Genomic DNA, 22,305 nt, shown 5'->3' on the forward strand with positions numbered 1-22,305 from the left:
TTTTTACTTTTTCTATCCAATGTAGGCTACAATATCGTCTCTTTAAACTTATCATGTTATAATGAGAAAAGTTTAATCTTGTGAAATAACAGGAAAGTTTCTTGCTATAACTAGTTAAAGTGGTTTGTTATAATAATGACAACAATAATCTGGTATCTAGTAATAAAAAAATATCTTGTTTTAACATAAAACTGAGCAAATAATTGTTGTCACGGTTGCAGCAATACAACGCCGTACCGCTGTCGTTCATGACGTCTGTCTTCAGTATCGCAGCAGTAATGTGACATTAATAGATTTGACTTGTGGAATCAGCAGAAGCTCAGGTGGAATTAATAACATTAATGATGGCTGCACTCTGTTATTTAGATTAGCCGGTTCCAGCTCCCTCACTGACTGACACGACTTACTGGGACAATTAAAGGAAGTCAGCCTTCGTTATTATTTACAAGAACGTCCTCCCAAGAAAAACGACACAACAGGTCGTAATGTCAGTCGGCTAAAAACGACATATAGTTATGTTTGAGTGACAGACGCCATCTAGTGGTCGTAGTTATTATGAGCCGGACTTTGGACTTCGCGGCAGGAGACCGCTGTTTGTTTCCTGTTTCCAACGGCTCGTCCCCTAACCATAACCCTGTGGTTTATTATTGTAGCCATGACGACGAAGGTGGCCTACCTTTAACCCACAGCACCTGTTTCTCTAACCTTAACAAAGTGATCATTTTAACCCAAACCATCATCTTTAAACCTAACCAGACCTGAACCACATCGCCGTCACATCATGAAACATTATTATTGTTTAACAGTGATGTAACAGTTTTGTAAAACACAGACAGATGATGTCATCCTGCTGATTACTGCTGATAGAGACGCTCCTATGTGTCGTTCAGGAGTCACATGATCAAACCACATATCTGGTTGTTATTAACACCTGTGCTTTTGTCTGCTTTGACGAGTCAAAACGTCTGCTATGAAAAGGTTTGAGTGTCGAGCGTGTGCTTTAATGAATTAGTTTCACCATAAAACTAAACTGTTCAACATTTCAGGATCCATTAAACACAACAAACCAGTTAGTTTCTTGCTGACACAAGAAAATATGTATTGAAACAATTCCCACATGGTGCATACGTATATGGAGACAGTGTCTTCTGTCCATACAGGCTGTGAAAAGATCGTTTTCTAACTTTATTATATCAGCCGAAGCATAAATGAACCTTCAGCAGTCTGAATCAGACAAATCAAGCAGGTTTTGTTCCGACAAATAATCCACAACCCAAAAAATAATCAGATCACTGAAAGAAACCACAAAATATGTGAGAAGCTGAAAGCAGAGAACTTTCTTACAAAATGATTTAAAACAACAGTCGGCGATTAATTTTCTTGCAGCTCTAAAAATAACCCAGTATGAAAATAATTGTATTTTTTAACACAGTGTGTGCAGGAATCTGACACCATGTGGAGAACATGAAGAAGTTTTTGAGGCTGCTCACCTTGATGTTATATTCAGGTGTGATGAGGAGACAGGTGCAGCATACTGCTTTCTTTATTATGCTGTTTTGTAGACTTACATTAAAACACAGATATGCTCTAAATGCATCAGATGCACTCAGTCAGTAACATCAAACTAGCTACATCAAACAGCCCGGTGATGCTGCCCCCCCCCCCCCAGTACTCACCGAGATGAGCTTTAAAAAGGAGAGTTTAATCTGGGCTCTGCTGCTGTTGGGTTGGTGGGCTGCATGTGTGCGTGTGTGTGTGTGTGTGTGTGTGTCTGAGAGCTCTGAGTGAGAGGGGAGGGGATTTTAGGAGGCATACTTACATTTCAAAGTAATGGCCTATTTATAGGGCAGACAAACAGCAGCACAGCGAGAGAGCGAGAGGAAAAGAAGTCCAGTGCCTATGGCCTGTTGTTGTTGTTAGCATCGAGGAATGCACCAGTGCTTGTTGTGATAAGGAGAGAGTCGAGGGGTTGCAGCCACGGCTTGTTAGAGACATACGTGACTGCACACATACACAGTAGAGTGCCAGAACATACACAGAAACACACACACGGAGCTTCATTTACATTTACCAGTGATTACACAGTATGGATACAGCCGCACACAAAGGCAGACACACAACAAACAAACATACAGCACAAACATGCACATTTTTTTTTTTTTTGGGATTAATGCTAATTTATGCTGTTTTCATCAACACTTTGGAGTTCAAAGATGATAGTGAGCTCTCAGCTCTACGGCTGGGAAATGAAGCATGCCGGATCATGTAAGTGTGTGGCTAATCGCAGATAGATGATTTATTTAGATGTGTTTACTTCTCTCTCAGTGTGTGTGTGTGTGTAACTGGTTGTAGATAGCAGACCTTTCTGTGTTCATGTACGTAGGAGTGTGATCATCAAAGACTTACAGTAGATATTGATCACAGCCTTACATGCATGGCGGCAGCAGCGGCAGCACTAGCAGCTCGAGGCTAACAATGTGACTTCTTGGATGCTAAACAAATTAACTCGGCCTGTTTTGTATACGCTACGTCGGAATGAACCCTGGCAAACTCAAATCTGCTGGATATAAACGTGTGTAAAATGTCAGGGACACCTGCTGTTTGCCATGACAAAAAAAAAAAAGATGCCCAGGAGACTCCAGATGAAAGCTCTGATCCCTTTCATTGATTTTACTGATTAAATCGGCAAAAGACTTGAGGGGGTGTTGGAGAGGACGACTCTGGGACATGGATTTGTCACAAAGGAAACTATGTGTAAGGGCACTGTTCTGTAATAAATACCAACTCAGATAAAGCAGCTACAATCAGTATTTATGCAGAACTCCCCTTCGGCTTTACGGAGCTTTATAGAGAGTTTCAGCTCGTTGTTTATCAGTCCGGCTGCAACTTTACTGTGTTGGTTCACTCTCAGCGCTCTCATAGTGTCGTTTTCCAGCCTGTCTGCACAAGAAAAACAACGGTATGGGTCTAAAATAGGTCTAAAATTCAGTAAATTCATATTACGCTGCTATGGGTTGTTGTGGAGTGCAGGTACAGTCGTCCTGTGTGGTCTGATCCCCATCTGTCTTATAAAAGGAGCTGAAAACCCTCATATATGTAGTTTTGGTGAGAGGACGTGTTCATTTAATTTCATTTCATTTTATTTGTCGTTCTACAATGTCTGTAACTTCCACTACAGCAGCTACAGCATTATTAACTTTTTATGGTTGTATTTTGGTGTTAACAGCACTTGTTTAAAGTTAGAGAAAGATCATAGTCTTGGTAAAAATCAGCTATAATGTATGTTTTATATGATAATGTTCAAATGTCAGTGTATAATGTGTTGATCGTGTCTCGTAGTGATGAACCTACAGAGAGACTCTGCAGCTCCTCTCGGCTTTACGGAGCTTTATAGTGAGTTTCAGCTCATTGTTTATCTGTCCGGCTGCAACTTTTACTGTTCTGGTTCACTCTCAGCGTCTCATAGCGTCGTTTTCAGAGAGAAAAAGCCGCTGTACACTACCTGCTCAGCACCAAACGGCCAAACAGACACAGTTAGCTGTAGACTAGCTGGTGAACATAGTGGAGCATTTAGCAGCTAAAGAGCCAGATATTTCCCTCAGGAGTCGCTGGAGAGTAAAAACAGAGCTAAAAGAGAGTGAATATTGGACTTGGACAGATGTTGAGAAAGAAGCCTCAGTGGGGTTGTTCTGTTTCTGCTGGATGTTTACCTAAATCTAAACAATTATTTGTTGTAGGGCTGCAGATTATTTTCTTGACTAATTGTTTTTTTTTTCCTATAAAATGTCAGAAAACTTTCTAGAGCCCAGAGTGTCTCCAGATGTCTTGTTTTGTCAGTTTACTATCATGTATGACACAGAAAAAGCATCAAATCTTCACATTTGAGAAGCTGCAACCAGCTAATTTTTTGGCATTTTGCTTAAAAAGTGACTGAAACGATTAAATGTTTATCAGAATTGAAACAAAACTGACATGTTTTAAGCTGCATTTTGTTTTTTAATGTTTAGAATATGGTTAAATTCTACATTTACTGATTTTACTGTGTTTACTCGTGCTGTATTTCTTGTTCTGTGTTAAGCTGCTGCAGCGTTCAGTAACATCGCTGCAACATTGATGTGATGTTATGTTACATTGCAGTGTGTTGCGTGCAGTTTGCAATTTGATTTCTTCTAAATTGAGACGTGGTGGTGCAGAGTGGCTGGCTCTGAATCCCATATGCTACCCCCACACAAAACACACACACACACACACACACACACACACACACACACACACCTCTTCTGCCTGTGATCTCTCCTGTTATGCCTCCTTCTCTGTTTTCCAACGCTGCGAATGAAAGTGAATACAGCAGCAAAGACAATGACCTGGCTTTGAAAACAAGTAAGGTGAAAGAAGAACGGACCCGTGCTACATTCATACTATATATATTTTCTGGCTTTAAGAGGGGAAAAAAAGGCTGAGAAAGCCATTAAATCCTGCAGAAACATGAAGGTTTTGAAGTCTCAGGAGAGTTTGCAGGGTGCAGACTCACAGCTTCAAGTTGTATAGATGGACGGAAGGACTAAAAGACTTGGAAATACTCTGAAAATGTCAAGCGCACCAACATGGAGCTTTGTTGTGGAAGAGAAGCTTGTAACATTGATCTGTGATTGTAACATCCCTCCACATGTTTTTAAAGCTTCCCCACCATCTGAAAGTGGAATTTCAAGCTATTTCTTTAAGTGTAGTCAAGATAAAAAAAAAAAAAAGATAAAGTATTTCCTCTAGGAACCCCTGTGGTGCCACCAGCCTCATTAACAATGCCAGCTCAACATCTTTGTCTGGAGTGTCGGAGTTTCTGGCAGACGCAGCATAGTTGCCTGACTGGAGACTGAAACAGATGCTGAAAATAAAAAAAAAACTCATTCAGAGATATATAAGGCTATGTCTTAAAAAGAATCTTCATTTAAATGAGAAATATATGAACATTTCTTTTTATGCAAATTGGCTTAAAGTTATATTATCATATGTGTTTGCATTGGATCTTGTCTTAGGTTCCTCTGAATATCAGTTCCTTGTAAAAATGGAGAAAAAAAGTCTAAGAAGCATAATGGTTACTGGTGGATAGTAAGTCAAATAAATGAAGTAAAAAGTAAAAAGCTGTGTGCATGAAAAGTAGTTTATTTACTCTGCTGTTATAACACATTAAACATCACAACTACGTTGCTGGAAAGAGGAAGTAAAAATGAGGCAAGATTAAAAAAAGAACTGAAAAACATATTTTAAGGTGGATGGCTTAAAATGTTATACATTCAAATCTGGTGACCTGCATTCAGATCTTAAATCAAACAGGAAATTCTCCTTTTCTTTTCATTTATTTGTAAGGAACCATTTCAAACATTTAACACAAACATTGTCATTTGATGTAGAGCTAATTCACATGTGCAGGATATGACGCAGGATTACACACATCTGAACAAGAACTCATCATAAACCTGCATTAACTGATGTTTTGTCTGCTACTTTTCATCAGAAACAAGTAGTGAACACAACTCTGACACATCATCAGCTTTTAAGTTGATATGTTGAACTTGTTAGCAAACAGTTGTTTATTTCCACATCCAGCAGTTACGGAGCAACATTATCATTCATGTGGAGTCGTGTTTCTGTCCACCTGGTGAATGTGAGTCCAATATTCACTCTCTTTTAGCTTCTGTTTTTGGTCTCTACCAACTCCTGAGGGAAATATCTGGCTCTTTAGCTGCTAAATGCTCCACTATGTTCACCAGCTAGTCTACAGCTAACTGTGTCTGTTTGCCGTTTGGTGCCAAAACGACGCTATGAGAGACGCTGAGAGTGAACCAGAACAGTAAAAGTTGCAGCCGGACAGATAAACAATGAGCTGAAACTCACTATAAAGCTCCGTAAAGTCGAGAGGAGCTGCAGAGTCACTGATCATTCTTTGTAGGTTCATCACTATGAGCCACCCTAACCCTAATCCTAACCCTAACCCCACTAACCCTAACCCTCCTAACCGTAATCCTAACTCTCCTAACCCTACCAACCCTAACCCTACTCACCCTAATCCTAACCCTAACCGTAATCCTAACCTTAACCCTAACCCTCCTAACCCTAACCTTAACCCTAACCCTCCTAACCCTAATCCTAACCCTAATCCTAACCTTAACCCTACTAACCCTAATTCTAACCTTAACCCTAACCCTCCTAACCCTAACCCTAATCCTAATCCTAACCCTAACCCCACTAACCCTAACCCTAATCCAACACATTACACATTGACAGATCAGACACTCAATCATAAAACTATACATAAACTGACCATAACAGCAGCATGCAGTGTAACATAACATAAGCCGTCCTGTTACAAAGTGTGGCAGAACACAATTTTACACAGAAAAAACACACAAAAAACCCAACTATGAAATAATGCAGTGTACTGTAGCATCAATTCACCACAACACTGAGAACAGAGCAGTCCAGACCTGAAGCTAATATCCAGCCCACAGCTGAAGAATGGAGGCATTGTTCACATCAGCAGGGCGAGAGGAAAAACAAAATATTTTCCACGAAATGCCCTTTTACGTAAGCTTGTCCCTCTCTTTTTATTTTTTATCATCTTCATGTTCTTGTTTTTCTCTCTGCCTCACAGAAATTGAGGTCAGCGTTAATTGAAATTCAGACACCTATTAATTAGTGAAAGGATTTCTTTTTCTCTCTCTGTCTCCTTTTCCTTCTTCTATCTTTTCTTTCTTGTTTCTTTTTCTCTCCATTCTCCCTCTTTCTTTTTTCCCTCTCTCTGTAGCTCCAACTGTTCCATAACTGTTGTTCTGTCTCTTGTGGGAATTTCTTTACTGTCCCACACCTTCCCTCTCTTCTTCTTCTACCCTCTCTGAATCCCCCTCACATGCGGGCTTCTCTTGATGGTCGCTACAGTCATTTTGCTCCTAGATCGAGCTGTTTCGGGTCGACGTCGCGGCTTTGAACAGCCGTTCTCTTTAGGGAGTTTCACTAGTCGTTCTCCTCAGAGATGAAGCTGGCTCTGGATTAATCCAACTCAAGTCCATTTACATCATTTACAGCCCCACTTTCTCAAGCTGCGATCTACAGATTATTTATTAGACAGCTGGTCAGTTTGTTGTCAGGCAATTTGTTAATTAAAGGAATTTGGCCGGACTGTGAGAGAGCGGTGGACCGATGATTAAAGACAGGAAATACTGAGGATTGTTAGGACGTGTTACCTGAACTCATTTCCTGTTTAGCTCACAGTCTGTGGAGAAGCTGTGAGAGAGAATCACAGATACAAAACACAGAAGAAGAGAGAGAATGAGCATGAACACTGAGATGTTTTAAAATGGCTGCCAGGCGCATAAAGTCTGTGTTTAATGAATATATGAACGTCATGGGAAACTATTTTCAAGATTTGTCGACTACCAGTCTTCTGATTTTTGCCAGTACCCATAAGTCTCGAATTAAAAATGTATCCGGGCCAAATTTTAAGAAGCACCAGAAATGTGCTTTTTATCTATATTTATCTATAATGCCGTTTGAGGAACACTCAAACTGTCTCAAATACAGGTTTTGAGTCTCTTTGTCAGGTCTTCACTCTAAAAACGTGACACAGTTCAGTTTACTCAAACCAGACGGTGGTCACATGACATCTCGAGTCACCAAATATTAGCAAATTTGAGTGTCCATTTCCTGTTTCGGTGTGACGTCAAGCAGGCTGCAGTGGTTTCGCAGGTCAGAGTTCATGGAGCGGTTGTGTTCGTTCAGCCAATAGAAACACTGCTGTGTCCGGAAATGGAGACGTTATTATTCTTGTGTGACTACAAACTGTAGCGTAGCTCTCATACACTGTTTACAGTTTGTGATCACTATGATCAATATTTATTCTTTACCTGCATCACAAATGTGACATCATGCAACAGAACTTTCAGAGAACGTAAACGTCAAGTGTCCATAGATATATTTGAGTATGCTGTGGATGGACGCCACTTTCCCACAATGCAATGTGCAGCAGAAACCGATGATGGAAAAAACTGTGAAGGGCAGCATTGCACGCCTGGTAGTGTAAAAAAACATACAAGGAAACCGCTGGAAAAAAATGTTAGAAGAAGAAGCTTCCATTTCCAAATGAGTCAGATCACATGACATCCTTTCCTTTACTATGAGATATGTATTCAGTAGGGGTGTGCCCAAATACAAGTACGTTATTCGGCAAAGCACAAATAGTGGGGTTTTTATGAATATTTGTTTCATACAAATATTTTAAAAATTATTTGTTTTCAGGAAGAAATAAAACCATGTTAAATACCAGCGTGCAGGTCGGTTACATCACTATCTCAGTGTCTCTCCTCTGCTCCGCTGTGACGTCTATCAGCAGGTCTCAGTGAGGGGAGTCACATCCACCTGCTACATGACGCACATTTCCTAATTTGGACATCACTCCCAGAGTTGGGAGTGTTCCCCAGAGATAAAGCTGAACTACTGACACACGCTTCATGAACACTTATTGTAACTCTTTAATTTTCTAAAATTAAAATCGTAATAAAAACAAAAACAGGATTTTTAAACATCTTTCCACTTTTATTCAAATACAAATACAAATAATTTTGCTGCCTCAACAAATACAGATACAAATACAAATACTGGGCTCTCTGCACATCCCTAGTATTCGGCTTCATTTGTTGTAGACTAATTGCACACTGACTAATCACAGTATAGTGTGATGTATAGTTTGTACACTATATAGAATAAGTATGTAATCAGACTCTGAGGAAAGATCATCATTAAAGTCAGAAGTTGTTATGATGTGATTTCCCAGAGTGCAACACTCTCTCTGTAATAATAGATTCTTCATAAAAGTGTCCCTTGTTGTTATTGTACATGTTTGTTGGACTGTTTGCTTTCACACAGCAAGACACTATTTATAGTTTTGTGTTTGGATTCAACTAGCGAATTTCTTTACTGCAGGTTATTCTGAAGATTACTTTTCTCATTTAATCAGTTAATTATTTGGTGTTATGGCTCAGTTAAAACAGACTTGGACCCAAGAGCACTACTAGCAGACACAGCAGAAACGGTTGAGCTTTAATTGTAAAAACAAAACAACAGGCAGGCAGGGTGGCGAGAAGAAATGGCTCGGGTGCTAATGGCTACTGATGCAAAAGACGATCTGGCTAGAGAATGAATGGGAATGGGCCGGTATACATACTACTGGGCATATTGGGGAAGTGGAAACAGGTGAGCAGGAGGGAAGAGTCAGGTGACAGGTGAGTTAGCTCATGGAAGGAAAGAAAGTAAACAGAATATGAGATTCTGCTGTGACAGTTCGGACAAATAAATGTCAGAAAAAAATTGAATCATGTCCTTCACAACTTCCCAGAGCCTGATGTTTGACATCATCTGGTGTCTTACTTTGACCAAAAGTCAAAAATATTACATTTACAAAAATAAAAAACAAAAAAAAGCAGCAAATCTTCACACTGAAGCAACAGAAACCAGAGATTATCACAATATTTGCAGATAAATGTTTAGTGAATTAACAAACAGATTAATCGACTAATTGTTTCAGTTTTGTGTGATCATGTGACCCGTTGTCTACTGAGCTACTTACCAACATCCACAGATTATAATTAGTATGAATTATCCTTTTGTAGAAGATGTATTTAGGAAACTAAATGATCAAATGTGTTTTTTGTTGTATAAAAACAACAACAGAAGTCTTGTCCTTGCTTCAGGCTCCGCAGCATGCAGTGCATGACTGTCTGCAGTTAGTCTTAAATATCTCATGATTGGCTGCTGTGTGTGTGATGTTGCCCTGTGGAAAAGCACCCCCCCCCCCCCCCCCCCCCCCCCCCCCCCCAACCCCCCCTCCATCTCTCTTTCTGGCTTCTTGCTTTGTGTTTACATGGAATATGTGTTCTGAAATCCCCTCCAGTCCCCTTGGCTTGATACTGTATGGTTTACAAACATGTCATTTTCTCTTTCTTTCCTTCCTTTTTTTTTCCCGGAGCAGGAAAAGCTATAATAATAAAAGCTTTTGAAGCATCATGTTCCCTCAAAAGCTTTCGTCGATATCTCGCTGCCCTTTCCGGGTTTCCACCGGTTACAATTTTGAGTTCAGATGTGTGAGTTGTGCCTTAGACATGACTTAGAAACTTTTGATGGTATTGACTGGATATATGGTCGCTAATGGACGTGATTGTGCAGCTCTGAGAGTGACGTGTGTCAGAGTGTCTGTAAGTGTGCGAGCGAGGGGAGCTGCAGAGCCTGAAGGAAGGCCATGAGAGAGAGGTAGAGAGCCTCTTATCCTAATGCACTTAAAGTCTCCAGAGGAAACACGGGGGAAAAGAGAGAGAGAGAGGCTGAAAAGGAGGATGGAGATGGAGATGGTGGGAAGAAAGGAAGAGCAGCGATCAAGAGGAAAGATGTAGTGAAGTGTGTGTATGTGGGAGAGATAAAAGAGGAGGGGGGCAAAAAAGGCAACAGCTGGAGAAGACAAGTGAAAGATGAGATACGAGAGAGGAGAGAGAGTAATGGTGGTTGTGAGCCATCAGATAGTGAAGGTCAGAGGTTAATAACTGTGCTGTGGTGAACGGTGGAGGAGAAGGTTCGGAGGAGCAGGACGACGTTAATAATGAGTGACGTTTCAAATGTGATCCAGTTACAGGAGAACGAGTCGGGTTCAATTCATGATGCACGTAGTACTCACGGTTCAATGCACTCGGGATACTTTTAACACTGTAAAAGACTGTAATACTGTACGATGATACTACGAATAATTCAAAATAATTCTTGTGCATGCCTCATTAGGCACGAAATGTGCAAAAAAACCACTGGTGAAACTGAAAACATCTTTTACAAAAGGTTTTTATACTGATTTTGGTGCAAATAATGTGAATAATTGATTCTCATTAGGGCTGCAACTAACGATTATTTTCATTATCAATTAATTATCAATTATTTTCTAGATTAATCGATTAGTTGTTTGGTCCATAAAATGTCAGAAAATGGTGAGAAACTGTTTCCCAAAGCTCCAGCAGACATTAGGGATGTGCAGAGATCCCAGTATTTGTATTTGTATCTGTATTTGTTGAGGCAGCAAAATTATTTGTATTTGTATTCAAATAAAAATAAAATCTGTTTTTGTTTTTATTACGCTTTTAACTTGGGAAAATTATTATGATTATTGAGCTAAAACTTAACTCATCGCCTCATTGCAGACAGATCTATCTATTTATACACCCATAACACAGAGACAGCACAGCATGTAACATGTAGAGAAGAACTTCAAAGGTGATTATTGCTTTGCACTTTTCATTTATTGCCTATTTTTTACGACCTAACTTTGTGGAAAGGAGAAGGGGAACAACAGGTGATGGAGAGTCTTTAAGAGCACATATTTGTATAAAACCCACTATTTGTGCTTTGCCGAATAATGTATTTGTATTCGGGCACACCCCTAGTAGAGACATCCTCCAATGTCTCCTTTTTGTCCCGATATTCAGTTTACTGTCATAGAGGACGAAAGAAAGAGGAAAATATTCACATTTGCTACTAAAAATAATGAATCAAATATCAAAATAGCTGCTGATTCATTTAATAGTTGGCAACTAACCAATTAATCGATTAATCGTTGCAGCTCTAGTTCTCATTAACGCATCGATAACTTCTATCTGCTGGAGATGAAAGTGTTTCATGTTGGATGTTTGTGTTTATTCTGAGTTGTTTAACAGAAACAGTAAAAAAAAAAAAAAGGTCTGGAGGACAATAAAGGAAACCAGAGACAGAAATCATCCATCGCCGGCGGCCAAAAGACCTAAACTGAAAAACTTTTTCAACAGTAAAAAATGAGCCAAAAAAATGAAACTTCACTTTGTATTGAAATATCGCTTCATAATGTTGGAATGAAACAAAAACTCCTACACGTCTGGCTCTTCTTCTCCTCACTACAACATAAGATGTAGCTGAGATTGGAAGCATGTTTTCACCATATATTTATACCAGGAAATATTGTGCCAACATATTATGAGATAAGATATACAGAACTTTATCGACCCCTCAGGGACATTTTTCTTGTGTTCGGTGTCGCTGCATCACAAAGCTTTTATCTCCCAAACACACTCGCATACCTGCAATCACTCCTGCAAAGAAATAAGACCAATGAAAACGATAAAACCAATGTACCTTATAAAACCAGTAAAATAATATTGCACCTTCAACATAAAACCAACAACTAAAGTATGAATGCTCTGTGAGCAACACAGCATTTAACTGCTGCTGTTTAAAACTATTTCCTATATTTCATTACATGAAAGAAAGAAAAAAATTTACATCTGCGTCTTTCGTTTCAGCAAATTCCCCCAAAAACAACATGTGTTTCCGTTGGAGACGAAGCCGTCTAGCAGCTGTAGACGTCTGACTCACAAACGTTACAGCGTCGAGTTCAAGAGCCACAAAGTCTGTAGAGGAAGGAGGTGGATGTTCAGTCAGTCCCCGACCTTAACTAAACAGTTTAAAACTAACCGAACCTTAACCATAGTGGTGTAAGATCAGAACATTTGTATTTTTGTACTGGTGGTTTTTAATGGCACAAGAACAGAAAACACTTTTATGTTTCGTTCTGGAAGGAAACGACAAATGATCCTCGTTTCATTTAGTGGATTTATTGGACAATTAAAGTTTTACTCCTGTGATGAAAAGTAGAATTAAGAGTTAGTGAGTGTGAGTACTGCAGATCCTTTATGTAGTTTGATGTAGTTAAAGTACTGCAGTAAAAGTACATAAGTATTATGAGCTTGATGTAGTTAAAGTATTGCAGTAAAAGTACATAAGTATTATGAGCTTGATGTAGTTAAAGTATTGCAGTAAAAGTACATCAGTATTATGAGCTTGATGTAGTTAAAGTATTGCAGTAAAAGTACATCAGTATTATGAGCTTGATGTAGTTAAAGTATTGCAGTAAAAGTAGTGGTTTGGTCCCTCTGACTGATATATTATTATATATGACATCATTAGATTATTAATAGTGAAGCATCAGTGTTAGAGCAGCATGTTACTGTTGTAGCTGCTGGAGGTGGAGCTAGTTTACACTACTTTATATACAGTTAGCTAGTTTAGTCCAGTGGTTCCCAACCTAGGGGTCGGGCCCCTTCAAAGGGTCAGCAGATAAATCTGAGGGGTGGTGAGATGATTAATGGGAGAGGAAAGAAGAAAAAACAAAGTTCTGACATCTTTGATTTTTGCTGAAATATTGGATCATTTGAACATTTATTGAAATGAAAGCATGTGAGAAGTTTAGAGGGAAAAATCACTATTTGGTGGAGCTGTTAACAACTCATAGACATGTGAAATGTGACCCCAACTACACACTGCTTTTTGTAAGACGTCAAAAGACAAAAAGGTTGGAAACCACTGGTTTCATCTTTAACAATGTGTTGTATTTTAAAAGCTTGTTATATTATCCATTGTGTCAAATCTTCATCTGAAAAGTAACTAAAGCTGTCAAATAAATGTAGTGGAGTAGAAAGTACAATATTTCCCTCTGAAATGTAGAAAGTAGCATCACATGTACTCAGTTACTTTCCATCACTGGTGTCCAGCAAACACAGACGTGAAGCGTTTAATGGTCCTCCGTTCTGTTTCATAGCATCGTGTTACATCACGGAGCGCCGCAGTATGCATGCTGTATCTCTGTTTTGGCACACATCAGCAACTTTCAGATTGTGAAGCTCAGTTTTGCAGCCTGTTTCTTGAGGCGCTCTGTGAAAATGGAGTCTTGTTATGAAGCTTCGACTGCAACAAGAAGGGCATTTTCTTTCCTGCAGAGGACGAGGGCGTAGCGTGTCAAATTAAGCCCTGAGCCCCCACTGTCTGCCCTATAAGACAAACCAGCCCCTGTTTACTCAACACAGCAACCATATAACAGCACTAAAGTCATCTTTGTTCATGTATTATAGTATATTGAGGCACGGTACAAGAGAAATTTCCATTCTAAGGATTGTGTGGTTGTCACACGGCAGGGATAAAGAGGGATTTTTGCCCAGACTGTTTGTCTTTTCTTCTCCTCTATCAGTGCCTTTTTTTTGTCAGGAAAGCAATACGATTTTCATTCCTATTTTGTGTGCAATCCTCTTTGTTTTATTTGTAAAAAGAACTGCATAAAAAAAACATTATCCCATTTGGACATGCATACTGATGTCATCTTTTTTTTGTTCGCTAAGCTGCTTTTTGTGGTTCGTCGACGCGGGAAAAAAAAAGGTTGTTGTCGTCGTCGGTGAGCTTCCACTTTTACTCAAGATGTTGCTGCTTTTTTCTGTTTCTTAAAAAGCAACTGAGCTCCAGAAAACTGGTTGACTTTGTGCAGGAAGGTGACTTTAACTTTGCTCTAAATCCTCGGGAAGGGAAACACCACCAGCAGCCATCGCTGGCTGTTGTTTGCTGAGTTGGATTTACATTTCAATTTAAAGAAGTCAGACGCTACTTTCTGCTTGTGTTATCTCTGTAAGCAAACATCAAATAGGACTCCTAGTTGACTTGAGATTCTCAAGCCCCCCCCCCCCCCCCCCCCCCCCCCCCCTTTCACCCCCGCCCCCTCCTGCTGCTGCTTGGCCTATAAAGCCAGCCATGCTCTCCTGTCATCCGCATAATCGAGTTGAACGCTAGCACGGCTCTCTCATATCTAATGTAGGGACCTGACAGCCACTCGGTCGCTCACACAGCCGAGGGATCTGGGTCAAACAGCCCAAACAGCGATAAGACAGAAACCGGGGGGGTGGTGGTGGTGGGGGGGGGGCAGCAGCAGCTCCCTGGTTTTGTTTTGGGCCCTTTTTGAAGTTAATGCAAGTCACGGAGAAAAAAAAAAACACATCAATAATGTCAGAATGTGTTTGTTAGTGGAACGGCCGTACTCGCCTGCAGCCTGTTTGGACTGTCAGGTTGTGACGGAGAGGAAGGAGGATGACGGGAGGAAATTGTGTTATTTAAAAAATAAATAAAAATAAATTCTATGCAGCATTTTTAATAAAGGGAAACCAAACTGGATCCTCATCCTCAGGACTGTCTCTATGTAAAGGCTCCAGGGGGCTTCATGTTATTAACAGATGGTTTGTAAAAGAAGAGAAAAAGAGAAACCGCAGGTGTAGCAGATGTTACGAGACACAACAGTTACGTCAGATATGGAGGTCGGAGTCATGACGGTTAAACTGAAGGATCTGAGCTTCTCCCTTCATGTCTTGTCCGATCAATAAATAGAAGAACAGCAGAGGAGAAGGTGCAGAACAGAGCAGAGAGCCTCGCCGATATTCAGAACGACACCGTGAGGACTGAATTCGATTAAAAATGAATTGTCTCGGCTCTCACGGCGGGGGGGTTGGGGGGGGGAAATGTTTGAAGAGACACACGACGTCGGTCTGTTTGCTGAAAAACAAGCCACAGTAGGTGATGTACAGGACCTGAAAATAGATCGTGTGTGTCTTGTTGCACCTGGAGCGCCGTTACCGTGGAAACAGACAACAAATCTTGGCTTGGAAGCAAGAAAATATCAACATATTTTTTTTTTTTTTTAGGCGTGTTTGTTAGTGAATCTGAACAAACAGTATGAAGGTTACAATGCATTTATTTATTTATTTATTTATTATAAAGTCTGCTTCATATGTCATGTAGTTTAGCTTCTATGAAGTTAAGTTATTTATTAGTTTAAACAGCCCAAAAAAAAACTTGCTGAATACTGATTGGCTGACATCACATGACATCACCGCTGGCTTTGAACTGGTCAGAAGAAAACGGAGAGAAATACTATAAATAATAACTTTGTTGTTAGGTAGGATTCAATCATTCATAGTCAGAAGCTGCGACATTTGTTGTGTTACATCATATGATCGTGTAGTAAATATCAATTTTTGCTTTATCTTCTTGTGTCTTTGAAGGTTTGTATATTTGTTGTATATTTGTTTTGTATGTCGGGTAAGATGATGGTCAGCAGCTGCTCTTACAGTCTCTTCTATTGAGGAACATGTTTGTACTTTGAGGTTTAAATGAAAACAGCTAGAAAACATTCTGTCTTTAATAAAAGCAGCGTTAAAGAAAAGGTTCAACACTGTAGAAGCTGCACATTTGTACAGTAGAAGATTTTTTCTTATTTCTTCAGTGTCGCGTTCAGAGAGAATATTTTCAGGGTCAGTGATTGTTACAGCAACCGAGACCCATTTCCACCTACATAAAGGAACATTATTATTATTATTATTACCAAGACAGACTTGAAGAAAACAGCAGAACATATTCTGGACTGTTTTCTCTCTCATGCATTTCTTTATTGGTTATAATGTGTTTTGAAGCTGTGATGTCAAAAAATACATAATTTGTAGAAATGCTTTTTTATGACAAAGTGTCAAACTCAGGGAAACATTTTCTTCAGTATTTGTACTTGAGTGCAGGTTTGACAAATTTGCATATGGGCTTTCCTTTTATGTGACATAAATATATATATATATATATATGTATATATATAGCAGATGACACTGTGAGCTTTACGACCATCAGGCTGCATTAATAAAACGCCTGAATCACATCTGCACCTGTTTGTGCCACGACGTCATCAAGGTAAAGCACCCAGCGTCTTATTTACCAGACGTCTGGGAACTGTTGTTTTCAATCATTCGTGTGTGTGTGTGTGTGTGTGTGTGTGTGTGTGTGTGTGTGTGTGTGTGTGTGTGTGTGTGTGTGTGTGTGTGACCTACGGTTGACACACAACCTCTGCGGGTGTCATCTATCACGCTCGTTCCAATCTCAGGAGTTTGAAGTGACAGACAACTGTAAGTGTGTGTGTGTGTGTGTGTGTGTGTGTGTGTGTGTGTGTGTGTGTGTGTGAGTGTGTGTGTGTGTGTGTGTGTGTGTGTGTGTGTGTGTGTGTGTGTGTGTGTGTGTGTGTTGCCGGTGGGAAACAGGTCAGTGTAGCTCTGACACAACAAGCTTCCACTGAGCTGAGATGAGAAACAGCCATTGATTCAGGTTTTTTAATTAAAGGTTCTCTGGTGAGAATATTCAGCGGCTGGACTAGTGACAGAGACGTGTGTGTGTGTGTGTGTGTGTGTGTGTGTGTGTGTGTGTCTCTTCTCCAGTGAATTCTTCAACCATAATGATGTTTGAACAAAGATTATTCGTTAATATCTCGTATTAGCTTGTGTTTGTAATGCTAGTGATGGAGTTGCTCTATTTAAATTATTTCCTCTTTCTTTTATTTAAGAATGTTTAAAATAAAATAAACAGTGACTTCAGTTTTATTATAAGGTTTTATTATAAGGTTTTATTATAAGGTTTTATTATAAGGTGGTAGATAATCATTGTGTGCTAAATCATTCTGGGTCAATCTGCTTCCTTCATTCATCGTCTTCATCAACCTTTACAGATAAAGTTGTTCCTTTAATATCTGGATTGATTTGCACTTTACTGGCAGATATTGGAACGTGTTTGCATTTATGTGATTGGTCAACGCAGAAAACCCTGCGTTGTTTTGCTGGAGCTCTCTTGGCGTTGGCGTTGGCTGAACGCCACCTTGAGTGTTTCAAACAATCATTTATCTGTTGAGACACATAAATGCAAATACATTAAAAACCATGATGTTGATGTTACTAAAGCTGGCTGTATATTCCTTGGTGGAAAAGCCCATTAACCCCCCCCGAAGTGAGAAAGGAGTCTGAGTGTCAACGTCTCCATCCAGCTCTGCTTTTTCATTCTTGACACTTAACTGTTTCATGTGAACAGTCAGAGATATGCGCCCTTTATCCCCGAATTTAAACGATATCGCGTCTCCTCCGACCCTCCTCCCTTCTCTCTGTGACAGTCAGATTCACTCGCCGCCTTCGAGTGAAACTGCACAGAACAATTTTAAACACATTTGATTTCCGACGTGGCCGGACGACATGTCATAAGAACCAGTTCTGAGCCATAAATCAACTGCAACTGATGCTATTAGAGAGAAGCTTTAGATTAAAAGACAAGGTCACAATGTTGCATGTTTGTCTCAAAACAACAGTCAGGAGAAGTGATGGGAGACAGTCTTTTTAGCATCAAATTCCCTCTTTGTGTTTCCTCGGACAGTGTTTCCCTGTTGAGCTGCAGGTGGAAGTATAGTAACAAAAAGAGGAACTTTGGCACTAAAAAGACTGTAACGTTGAAAGATATCTACTTGATTTGACTCATTTGGACGCTGAAGCTTCATATTAGCTTCAGATAAACTTTTAAATACATTTTTTTTGCACAGAAGGAGGACTGTGGATTTTACATTGTAAGGTCATTATGAAGGGATCTTCTAATGGTCAGAATGAACAGGAGGAATGATTACAGCAAGAAAAACATGTTTCTGTAACAGATGTGGTCGGGGCAGGTGATGTTTCCAGCCTTTTTATGAGCTCCTGGTGAAGACAAAATAACATAATTTGCCTTTTTGGTATATGCTGCACATCTGCTCTCTCAGCAGACACACTGCAAAACAACAAAATTTATGCTCAAACATAGGAGCTAAGTTAACTACATGGCACCAAGAAAGTGAATTGAAAACATCGACAAAACTCATATTAACGATATAAATAACACAAAACAGCGTTACAACATAAACCATTCAATTATCAACAAAAACAATAAAATAGCGCAGCAACACAGCTTACCCTCAGCACTGCAAAACACCAATGTGAGGGACAGAAGGGCGGGGGGGGTACGGGAGCTCAGGAGGTACAAGAGAGGCGATGTGCAGCGACACAATTTCTACAGGAAACATTAATAAAACGGTAAATAAAAATAATACATTAGGATAAAATTCACAACACAAAGTGAAACTAAGGATCATAAAGTGCCTTTTTATTGTTTTAGGACAGATTTGAAAAATAGTGAATTTGTCCTTTAAGCGAGTAGCCATGATGCTTCCCATACAGATGAAAGTTAACTTGACTTTGATGTCAAATGTATTGAAATACTTTTATTCAGACTAGAAGAAGTTTCTCACACACACACACACACACACGATGAGAAGTTACAAGAAGGCCTGCTGTCTGGATTTAGCCATTGATCACATGAGACATTATAGTGTGGTGCGGGGGGGGAAACACACACACACACACACACACATTATAAAATGACTGCAGTACAACACATGCTCACATGTCAGAAGGAATGTCGCTGTGTGTTTGTGTGTGTGTGTGTGTGTGTGTGTGTGTGTGTGTGTGTGTGATGGAAGAGGGAAGCGACTCACACATTACGACTCACTGATGCGTCACTGGAATTCATGCATCCTTACACACACACACATACACACACATGCACATTTAATGCTTTTTTGTATGCAGTGTGTCAATGCGTCACTGCAGATCATGGACACACACACACACACACACACACACAAACACACAGAGCTCCACTGTGTCCCGATGCCTCCGCTGTCACAAGGCCGAGCTTTGTCTGTTTCTCTCTGTACTTCTCTATCTTGTCTTGCTTCTCTCTCTCTCTCTCTGTTCTTTTCTCTTTCAGTCAGTCTCTGTCTATCTGCATCTTTCACCATATCTGACTTCATCTCTCTTTCTTTCTTTTCCGCTTCGTTCAGGGACAAACTGACAAATAAAAGTCTTGTTTTCTTTCCTGAAGAAGAAACATGAATTCACTTTATTCTTTTTCCCCCGTATTCACGTGTAACTTCTGTCAGCTTGTTATGACCTGCTGTTCATATTTAATCTATTTATATGGAGAGAAGAGTATGAACACACATTTTTATTTGATGTTTAATGTGTTTATCTTGTCTTGAGTTTTAATGAAAGGTCTTTTTGTGAGCTTTAGGCTTCCTATCTCTCCTATGTTGGTTTTTTAATCTCTTTTTGTGAACATATCAGATCTTTTTTAAAAGGTTTTTGGGGTCTGGACTGTTGGTCATGGTTTTGGGATACATCCCTAACTTCCAATGAGGGGAAATCTTAATGCTGCTGAAGCAGGAAGTGATATTTTAGACAGTAAAGTTTGATGGATGTGTTCAGGAGAACTGGACACCGTGTTCAAAGATGGCTTCCATTCATTCTCATGAAAGTTGCTCAGTAGTTTTTGGGCCCATAGAGCATGCTCAGTAGAGTCCTTCTCCAGACTTCCTGTTGGCTCTCTGATCAATCATGCGGCCGAATGGATCAAACTCTGATAATAAAACAGCTGCTTCTTTTCCAATGATTGTCTGTTGGGAAAAATGTTTTTTTGAGCATCATGTGACGGAACCAGAAATGAAGTTTATAGACTTATAGACAAAGTTTGGGAACTAAGACCACCATCTCATTTCCACAGCAAAGGGAACAAGGGGCTTCGTACAGACGCCAGACCACCGAGACAGCACCCCCACCCTGAGTCTCGACCCCCCTTGTTCCCACTTTCCTCCCCGCCTCCTTACACCTATCATCCTCCCTTCATCCCTCTAACTCTATCCTTCCTCCTCTCCACACCTGATCTTCCATCGCTCACCCAGTAAACCATTCAAATCCATAATCTAGAAGAGTTGGTCTCCGTTAGTGAAGTTGTAATTACACGGTTTGGCCACTATGTAGCTCCTCATCTCTGCTGGAGGCTAACAGCTCCAGGCTACATTAGCCGCTACTAGCATAAGATACTACAATCTGGACAGTCGAGTGAATCGAGTTGCATTGTGGGTAATGTAGGCGCCAGATTTTGACAAGGAAGAAGAATGTGTGGAATAAAAAAGGTTCTGCTACATCGTTTTTGATCCTCTTTCGTGAGACTGATGGTGTTACAGCACTGCAACGATAAATCTGTGGATTAGTCTCTTAAGGTTAGCGGACCTTAGTTGTCATGGTTACAGTAATGACCTCTTTGTTACTGTTAGGGGACAAACAAAGTCAAAGTTAGAAGAAATCAAAGTTGACTGTCGGTGAAGAGGAAACGTTTTATTGACCGATCAACCCAACTTCCTCCCTCCGTGGATTTCATCGCTCATCACCTGACTTTCTCCTGCACTCTCATTGGTCGGGAGTCATAATTCCCGAGCTAGAGGGCGCCGTCACCTGAGTGTAAACAGGTTTTTACTTATGATGTTTCCTATGAGGAACTTTCTCTTTATGGACACAGTATGTGGATTTATAGTAATGATTAAGAGAGAAAACGCTCACTGACTAATAGTGACATGAATGAGTCATAAATTATGTATCGTTTTCTGTCTTTCTTTTTAAATCCATCTGTTTCCATCAGCATCTCTCCCGACACTACATGCATTTATTATTAGATGACTGGGAGTGCTTTTATTCCAGTCATTTCTAAGCTCCAGTTTCAGACCATTAAGAGCCGTTGCTGAGTCACTGTACATGTGACAAGTTGCTGATTGCTGCCTTCAGCCCCGGCGGCATTACAACTTGCTGAGTTGTCGTGTCACCCAAAATGTCAACTACAGTCAAGTTTTTCAAAATTGAGAAAATAGCATTCAGGTGGCTGGAATTGCTTGTAGATGCACTTTTTTTTGGGGGGGGTGAAAGTTCACCAAAAATGTGAAAAATGTATTCATGACTTCACGTCAGAGTACATTTATATCATTCATGGCTAGTGTGCGAGTGCAGCTACGTTTCTGCCTTCTCCAATAAAAAAAAAAGAAAAGAGAGTATTTCAGTCAGTGGGAGTAGAGGTGGATACGTAGAAATGAAGAGACAAACAGATTCAGTGGAAGAGACAGTCTGAGAGATGAAGGAAAATGAGAGATTCATTCACAGAGAGGGCGAAGTAACGGGGGGGAGCGAGAGAGACACAGTAAAAAGGAGGGATGAAAACAGATAAAGCGAATAGCAGCGGGGGGGGGGGAGGAGCAAAAAGCGACTTTGAGAACGACAGTTAGAATGATTGAAACTGAGAGATAAACAGAGGAGCAGGAAACAGAGGAACATTAAGAGATACAGAAACCCAGAGATAGAAAATGACGATAAAAGATTCTTTTGGAAATGTGTTTAAAGCTTTCCCACTCAAAATCCAGCAGACACTTAAAAGAGGAATTGAGAGAAAAGGGGGGGGGGGGGTTTGTGATAAAAATGAAAAGTACTGAGGAGGATGGAAGGAGGGAGGAAGGAAGGGGGGGGGGGGGGGGGCTTGTAGCTTGAGGGAAGCTGGCGCTCGGACAGGAGGTGCTTCATCTCTCCCTTCTCTGTTTAATCTGCTAATGCACTCTCTGGATCAAGACGAGGGGGGTGGGGGGGGGGGGGGGGGGAGAAGAGAACTATGGCGGGTTAATGAGAGCTAGACACCAACACTCATAAACGAAGGAGAGGAACGAAGGATGGGCGA

The 22,305-nt window shown here is 40.2% G+C and overlaps 1 protein-coding gene across 3 annotated transcripts in view; it reads left to right on the plus strand.

Moving 5' to 3' along the window:
- Nucleotides 1-22,305, plus strand: part of LOC137180871 (poly(rC)-binding protein 4-like) — a 182,207-nt gene that overhangs the window by 3,258 nt on the left and 156,644 nt on the right. The window lies entirely within an intron of this gene.

This window comes from Thunnus thynnus, chromosome 4, assembly GCF_963924715.1.
Source record: "Thunnus thynnus chromosome 4, fThuThy2.1, whole genome shotgun sequence".
NCBI lineage: Eukaryota > Metazoa > Chordata > Actinopteri > Scombriformes > Scombridae > Thunnus > Thunnus thynnus.